The 8035-nt window shown below is 51.4% G+C and overlaps 1 protein-coding gene and 1 long non-coding RNA gene across 2 annotated transcripts in view; one reads left to right on the plus strand and one right to left on the minus strand.

Annotated features, from left to right (window-relative positions):
- The window catches only part of LOC115590542 (uncharacterized), a 518602-nt gene that overhangs the window by 387876 nt on the left and 122691 nt on the right, over positions 1-8035 (plus strand). The window lies entirely within an intron of this gene.
- Positions 6508-8035, minus strand: part of LOC115590581 (uncharacterized) — a 13137-nt gene continuing 11609 nt past the window's right edge. Inside the window, exon 2 of the long non-coding RNA XR_003985784.1 lies at positions 6508-7113. This is a non-coding gene — a long non-coding RNA (uncharacterized LOC115590581). The remainder of the gene's footprint in view (positions 7114-8035) is intronic.

Raw genomic sequence — 8035 nt, forward strand, 5'->3', positions numbered from 1 at the left:
AAAAAGTGCACAATAACTAAATCCAACATACTTAAAAAAAAACACACACACACACACACACACACACACACATACATACATGCATAGCCATACAGTTTAAGTTCACCCAAACTTTATATAATTAAAAAATTTGACAGTGCAAATACTGCTGTTGCATATACTGTGCATAAGAGTTGAACATTTTTAACATTTTAACATGTGCAAAAAAAACACCACCGTACAATAAAATCCAATATACGTAACAAAAAAGTGCACAATAACTAAATCCAACATACTTAAAACACACACACATACATACATACATACATACATACATACATACATACATACACTCACATTAACATTTTTCAGTTCTAACATTATGACAGCACACACTTCACACATCAGTTTAAACTCTGGGCTGTGCAGGATGTCAGGATCAGGATAATTATAGAGGTTATGGTACCTTGTGCTATAGAGGAAACGTCAGCACTGAGATGTGATGCATCTGTCGAGGAGGCCATGGCACCACTGATCGACTCTCTTCCATGTCAGCTTCTTCCTCATGAATGGAGGATGAAGTTGATGGTGTAGCTGGGAAAATAATTGAAAAAAAATCTGAAATTACCTGTGAAGTACGTTTGACCATTTCACTGCTAGCATATTGGAAGAGGTCACTATTAACAGCTCAGCTCAGTGAGAGAAAATCACTCTACCTTCATCAGTGGAGGGTTCCTTAGGAAGAGTCTGAGGGCTGAGAAATTTAAGCAAAGCACCTTGAGGGAGGAAGAAAAGATGTGTTAGCATTTCCATATTTTGATATTTAGAAGGGATGCAGCTACTTTCACAACTACAAATTCTTAAAAACATCCCAAGCTACTGTTATACATTGACCTACTTGTAGCTTAACATAGGATTTAAGCATTCTGCTGTTTGAGAATTAGACAGACGCACCTGGTGCTTTAAAGACAGTAAACAGCTGGTGTGCATGAATACTACTAGACATGAATGTTCTGATCTGCTTTGATGCACAGAATTTATTGTGTGGTTTTCCTAACAGATTATCACGATGGAATAGTTAGTATAGCAGAAAAGCTATGCCACTTTCATCAAAACCTATTACAAAGCTATAGCAATGACGTCATGTCATTAAATATGATAAACAGTGATTCTGGAACAGATCTGCGTCTTCCTTATCCCGTTAATAAACATATTACAGTATGTAACCATATTCTGTCCGTTCAAAAAAAGTTGCACTAACTGTTACAAGCAGCATTGGCCGTCAGGCAGGTAGCTAACATAACATTTTTTTGCTAGCCTACCTGCTGCGAAATTACACTAATTGTACAAGACAAGTAGAGCTATTTATCCAGTGTAATGTATTACTTACCACTATCTTGTTTTTTCTTATCCTCCTCTTCCTTTCTCTTCTTTCTTTTCTGGCTTCCTGATGCATAATTTCGCTTCATGTGATGACTGCCGAGGTTTTGTATTTTGCCGGCAGCAGAGGTCACAAACCTGGCTAGCTGGCTGCTGTCAGCGACTACTGAGAGGGGCCCCCTTAGGGGGGATCCCGATAACAGTGTAATTGCACTTTACTGCATTGACTATCAAAGGGTCGCTCACAAAGTTTGTCGTTGCATTTTATTAATAACCAGTCCTTGTCTTGGGGCCCCAGGCCAGCTCGGGGCCCCAAGCAATTGCTTGGTTTGCTTGCCTTCTCGCGACGTATTTGCACTGTCAAATTTTTTGCACTAGCTAAATGCAACCAGTGACATGGCACTGCACAATCATGACTACATTTATGCAAGTACTGTTCGCTTATGCATGCCTGGTGCGGACGCTCGTCACTGTCAGTCCGGGGGGGGGGGGGGCGGGGGGAACGCTCGATCGATCAGTGCCGTCAGCCGGGGGCTCGTCGCCGTCAACCAGGGGACGGACGGACGGACGGACGGACGGACGGACGGACGGACGGACGCTCGTCACCGTCAACCGCGGCAGCCCACAAACACCTGCAGCTAACATTGTTGAGTATAGCGGCGCTGACGTAGCCGTATAGCGGCGCAGCGCCGTTGTTCAACCGTCTGGGGAGAACCCTGTATACGTCTTAATTTTCCATCTAATCACTGGATTTTTCCTGTACTTCCTTTTACTAGACTCCTTAACTTTGTTTTTGAACACCGGGTTGTCCCTGTACTTCTCTTTACTATTGTCCTTAACTTTCTGCCTGTGTGGCACAATTGTCTTGTACTTCCACCTACTATATGACTTAACGTACTGCTTGTGTGCTCGTTTTACTTTATATTTTGTATCTCTGTTTAGTTTGGTGCCGCCCTCTGCTGGTGGACGGGTTTACTGCAGTGTGTGTGTGTGTGTGGTGCCGCCCCCTGCTGGTGGATTGGTTTACTGCAGTGTGTGTATGTGGTGCCGCCCCCTGCTGGTGGACGGGTTTACTGCAGTGGGTGTGTGTGTGGTGGAGCCTCCTGCTGGTGGACGGGTTTACTGCAGTGTGTGTGTGTGGTGCCGCCCCCTGCTGGTGGACGGGTTTACTGCAGTGTGTGTGTGTGTGTGTGTGTGTGGTGCTGCCCTCTGCTGGTGGACGGGTTTACTGCAGTGTGTGTGTGTGTGTGTGTGTGTGGTGCCGCCCTCTGATGGTGGATGGGTTTACTGCAGTGTATGTGTGGTGCCGCCCCCTGCTGGTGGACGGGTTTACTGCAGTGTGTGTGTGTGTGGTGCCGCCCCCTGCTGGTGGACGGGTTTACTGCAGTGTGTGTGTGTGGTGCCGCCCCCTGCTGGTGGACGGGTTTACTGCAGTGTGTGTGTAGTGCCGCCCCCTGCTGGTGGACGGGTTTACTGCAGTGGGTGTGTGTGTGGTGGAGCCTCCTGCTGGTGGACGGGTTTACTGCAGTGTGTGTGTGTGGTGCCGCCCCCTGCTGGTGGACGGGTTTACTGCAGTGTGTGTGTGTGTGTGTGTGTGTGGTGCTGCCCTCTGCTGGTGGACGGGTTTACTGCAGTGTGTGTGTGTGTGTGTGTGTGTGGTGCCGCCCTCTGATGGTGGATGGGTTTACTGCAGTGTATGTGTGGTGCCGCCCCCTGCTGGTGGACGGGTTTACTGCAGTGTGTGTGTGTGTGGTGCCGCCCCCTGCTGGTGGACGGGTTTACTGCAGTGTGTGTGTGTGGTGCCGCCCCCTGCTGGTGGACGGGTTTACTGCAGTGTGTGTGTGGTGCCGCCCCCTGCTGGTGGACGGGTTTACTGCAGTGTGTGTGTGGTGCCGCCCCCTGCTGGTGGACGGGTTTACTGCAGTGTGTGTGGTGCCGCACCCTGCGGGTGGACAGATTTACTGCAGTGTGTGTGTGTGTGTGTGGTGCCGCCCCCTGCTGGTTGACGGGTTTACTGCAGTGTGTGTGTGTGGTGCCGCCCTCTGCTGGTGGACGGGTTTACTGCACTGTGTGTGTGTGTGTGTGTGTGTGGTGCCGCCCCCTGCTGGTGGACGGGTTTACTGCAGTGTGTGTGTGTGTGTGGTGCCGCCCCCTGCTAGTGGACGGGTTTACTGCAGTGTGTGTGTGTGTGTGTGTGGTGCCGCCCTCTGCTGGTGGATGGGTTTACTGCAGTGTGTGTGTGTGGTGCCGCCCCCCGCTGGTGGATGGGTTTACTGCAGTGTGTGTGTGTGTGTGGTGCCGCCCCCTGCTAGTGGAGGGGTTTACTGCAGTGCGTGTGTGTGGTTCCGCCCTCTGCTTGTGGACGGGTTTACTGCAGTGTATGTGTGGTGCCGCCCCCTGCTGGTGGACGGGTTTACTGCAGTGTGTGTGTGTGGTGCCGCCCCCTGCTGGTGGACGGGTTTACTGCAGTGTGTGTGTGGTGCCGCCCCCTGCTGGTGGACGGGTTTACTGCAGTGTGTGTGGTGCCGCCCCCTGCGGGTGGACAGATTTACTGTAGTGTGTGTGTGTGTGTGGTGCCGCCCCCTGCTGGTTGACGGGTTTACTGCAGTGTGTGTGTGTGGTGCCGCCCTCTGCTGGTGGACGGGTTTACTGCACTGTGTGTGTGTGTGTGTGTGTGTGGTGCCGCCCCCTGCTGGTGGACGGGTTTACTGCACTGTGTGTGTGTGTGTGTGTGTGTGGTGCCGCTCCCTGCTAGTGGACGGGTTTACTGCAGTGCGTGTGTGTGGTTCCGCCCTCTGATGGTGGACGGGTTTACTGCAGTGTGTGTGTGGTGCCGCCCTCTGATGGTGGATGGGTTTACTGCAGTGTATGTGTGGTGCCGCCCCCTGCTGGTGGACGGGTTTACTGCAGTGTGTGTGTGTGGTGCCGCCCCCTGCTGGTGGACGGGTTTACTGCAGTGTGTGTGTGGTGCCGCCCCCTGCTGGTGGACGGGTTTACTGCACTGTGTGTGTGTGTGTGTGTGTGGTGCCGCCCCCTGCTGGTGGACGGGTTTACTGCAGTGTGTGTGTGGTGCCGCCCCCTGCTGGTGGATGGGTTTACTGCAGTGTGTGTGTGTGGTGCTGCCCCCTGCTGGTGGACGGGTTTACTGCAGTGTGTGTGTGTGTGTGTGTTGTCGCCCCCTGCTGGTGGACGGGTTTACTGCAGTGCGTGTGTGTGGTTCCGCCCTCTGCTTGTGGACGGGTTTACTGCAGTGTGTGTGTGTGTGGTGCCGCCCCCTGCTGGTGGACGGGTTTACTGCAGTGTGTGTGTGTGGTGCCGCCCCCTGCTGGTGGACGGGTTTACTGCAGTGTGTGTGTGGTGCCGCCCCCTGCTGGTGGACGGGTTTACTGCAGTGTGTGTGGTGCCGCCCTCTGCGGGTGGACAGATTTACTGTAGTGTGTGTGTGTGTGTGGTGCCGCCCCCTGCTGGTTGACGGGTTTACTGCAGTGTGTGTGTGTGTGTGTGTGTGTGGTGCCGCCCCCTGCTGGTGGACGGGTTTACTGCACTGTGTGTGTGTGTGTGTGTGTGTGGTGCCGCCCCCTGCTAGTGGACGGGTTTACTGCAGTGCGTGTGTGTGGTTCCGCCCTCTGCTTGTGGACGGGTTTACTGCAGTGTGTGTGTGGTGCCGCCCTCTGATGGTGGATGGGTTTACTGCAGTGTATGTGTGGTGCCGCCCCCTGCCGGTGGACGGAGTTTACTGCAGTGTGTGTGTGTGGTGCCGCCCCCTGCTGGTGGACGGGTTTACTGCAGTGTGTGTGTGGTGCCGCCCCCTGCTGGTGGACGGGTTTACTGCAGTGTGTGTGGTGCCGCCCCCTGCGGGTGGACAGATTTACTGCAGTGTGTGTGGTGCCGCCCCCTGCGGGTGGACAGATTTACTGCAGTGTGTGTGTGTGGTGCCGCCCCCTGCTGATTGACGGGTTTACTGCACTGTGTGTGTGTGTGTGTGTGTGTGTGTGGTGCCGCCACCTGCTGGTGGACGGGTTTACTGCAGTGTGTTGTGTGTGTGGTGCCGCCCCCTGCTGGTGGATGGGTTTACTGCAGTGTGTGTGTGTGGTGCTGCCCCCTGCTGGTGGACGGGTTTACTGCAGTGTGTGTGTGTGTGTTTGTGTTGTCGCCCCCTGCTGGTGGACGGGTTTACTGCAGTGTGTGTGAGTGGTGCCGCCCCCTGCTGGTGGACGGGTTTACTGCAGTGTGTGTGTGGTGCCGCCCCCTGCTGGTGGACGGGTTTATTGCAGTGTGTGTGTGGTGCCGCCCCCTGCGGGTGGACGGGTTTACTGCAGTGTGTGTGTGTGTGGTGCCGCCCCCTGCTGGTGGACGGGTTTACTGCAGTGTGTGTGTGGTGCCGCCCCCTGCGGGTGGATGGGTTTACTGCAGTGTGTGTGTGTGGTGCTGCCCCCTGCTGGTGGACGGGTTTACTGCAGTGTGTGTGTGTGTGTGTTGCCGCCCTCTGCTGGTGGACGGGTTTACTGCAGTGTGTGTGAGTGGTGCCGCCCCCTGCTGGTGGACGGGTTTACTGCAGTGTGTGTGTGTGTGGTGCCGCCCTCTGCTGGTGGACGGGTTTACTGCAGTGTGTGTGTGTGGTGCCGCCCTCTGCTGGTGGACGGGTTTACTGCAGTGTGTGTGTGTGGTGCCGCCCCCTGCTAGTGGACGGGTTTACTGCAGTGTGTGTGTGTGTGGTGCCGCCTTCTGCTGGTAGATGGGTTTACTGCAGTGTGTGTGTTTACTGCAGTGTGTGTGTGTGTGTGTGTGGTGCCGCCCCCTGCTGGTGGATGGGTTTACTGCAGTGTGTGTGTGGTGCTGCCGCCCCCTGCTGGTGGATGGGTTTACTGCAGTGTGTGTGTGTGTGTGTGGTGTCGCCCTCTGTTGGTCGATGGGTTTACTGCAGTGTGTGTGTGTGGTGCCGCCCCCTGCTGGTGGACGGGTTTACTGCAGTGTGTGTGTGGTGCCGCCCTCTGCTGGTGGACGGGTTTACTGCAGTGTGTGTGTGGTGCCGCCCCCTGCTGGTGGACGGGTTTACTGCAGTGTGTGTGTGTGTGTGTGTGTATGTGGTGCCGCCCTCTGCTGGTAGACGGATTTACTGCAGTTTTACAAAACATTTAAGACAAGTCATTCATTATATCTACAAACTTTAATTCACAATTCAAAGCCAAAAGATAACATTTTCACATAACATGTCACATATATAACTTCTTTCAGCAAAGACCCAAGTTAGTTAATCATACCATGTTTATATTGTTAAATCATTTGTTAGTTCAACTTGACCACAAAAGATGCTAAGCACTGACATTACTCAGTGCTAAGCATATCATTGTACATCACGCTTAACAATGTGACTTCTCCCTTCTGAGGCAAAATTTCCTGTAAAGTGAATATTGCTTCTAAGCTCTGTGACTCATATTTAATGATAATATTTGAGGGGCATGAACAGGGGCTATCTTGAAACGTCCATGTTCAAATCTGAAGCCAGTGAGCTCTCTGGGGTTTTATCAGGGAAACATGTGCCAAATGTCCTTCAGGAAAGGACCAAGGGGTCCCTTCTTGTGCCTGTTTCCAAGTCAGAAAGTCCATTCAAGATGTTCTTTTACAAGTTTCTCAGTTTGGTTTCCCCTAAGCCGCCACTGTCCCAGGGCGCACATGATTCACCACCAGTGGAAGAAGATGGTTGCGAGACCTCCTCTTCACCAGCTTCAGTGTAGGTCTTTGATGTTTTCCTTTCTGCAAGTGTTGGAGGTAAATACAACAAATCAACTCTTTAACACTTCACCCTAACACAAGCTTACCATTTTTATTTACCACTTTCATCATTGGCCAGGTGCATTACTTAAAGGGTGTTCAGTCCAATCAGTCAAAATAAGCAATATAACATCATTGTACTGCACTTTCTTAGTCTTTACCAGAATGCTGAGCAATTTTTTATATACCTCCTACTCATACACACAAGTATGACAAGTATGACTCTTCACAAGCACAACACATGCTAGTTTGGACCGAAATCTAGAACTATAGGTTTCTTGTTGAGTTTGCGTAAATGCTACTGTTCCAAGAAAGCACCGAGTTTGGTAATGGCTGGTCTGTGCTGCCAGGTGATGTGACCACAACTGTTGTACTCTGTAGACTCATCACTTTGTACTACACGGTTCAAATTTTTTTGCAAACTCTTTGTTGAAATTATAATCTCTCACATAAAAAGCTCTCATCTTGTCCGTGTTGTGCCATGACATGACATGCCAAGAACTCTAATCAAGCTTGCATGTAAGAAGATGGGGCTGAGACTGTCACATTTGTCGTAAGCAGTCTGCAGTCCAGGAAAACCCAGATACTGTAGCCTTAACCTTGAGCCTAAAAAGTGCACCTGGAAAAGAAAATGTACCTATTTGTTGATGGCAGACCCTTTGGGGAGGGGCACTCGTTTTTGCCACAAAATTCCAGTAACAGGCATTGGTTATCATGAATAAATTATTTAGGTTAAGTTTACATTATAATTATCATTATCGTATTCCCTAATGTTAGCTTATACATTTAAATAGCAAACACAGCAGACAAAGTTACTGAGGGATGTTATTTACTAACGTAAGCCAATGCGGGAAACACTTGTAGCAAGCTCTTAGCCAGTAGCTTGTAGCTCATAGCAAGCTCA

Source organism: Sparus aurata, chromosome 10 (genome assembly GCF_900880675.1).
Source record: "Sparus aurata chromosome 10, fSpaAur1.1, whole genome shotgun sequence".
In the NCBI taxonomy this organism is placed as follows: Eukaryota; Metazoa; Chordata; class Actinopteri; order Spariformes; family Sparidae; genus Sparus; species Sparus aurata.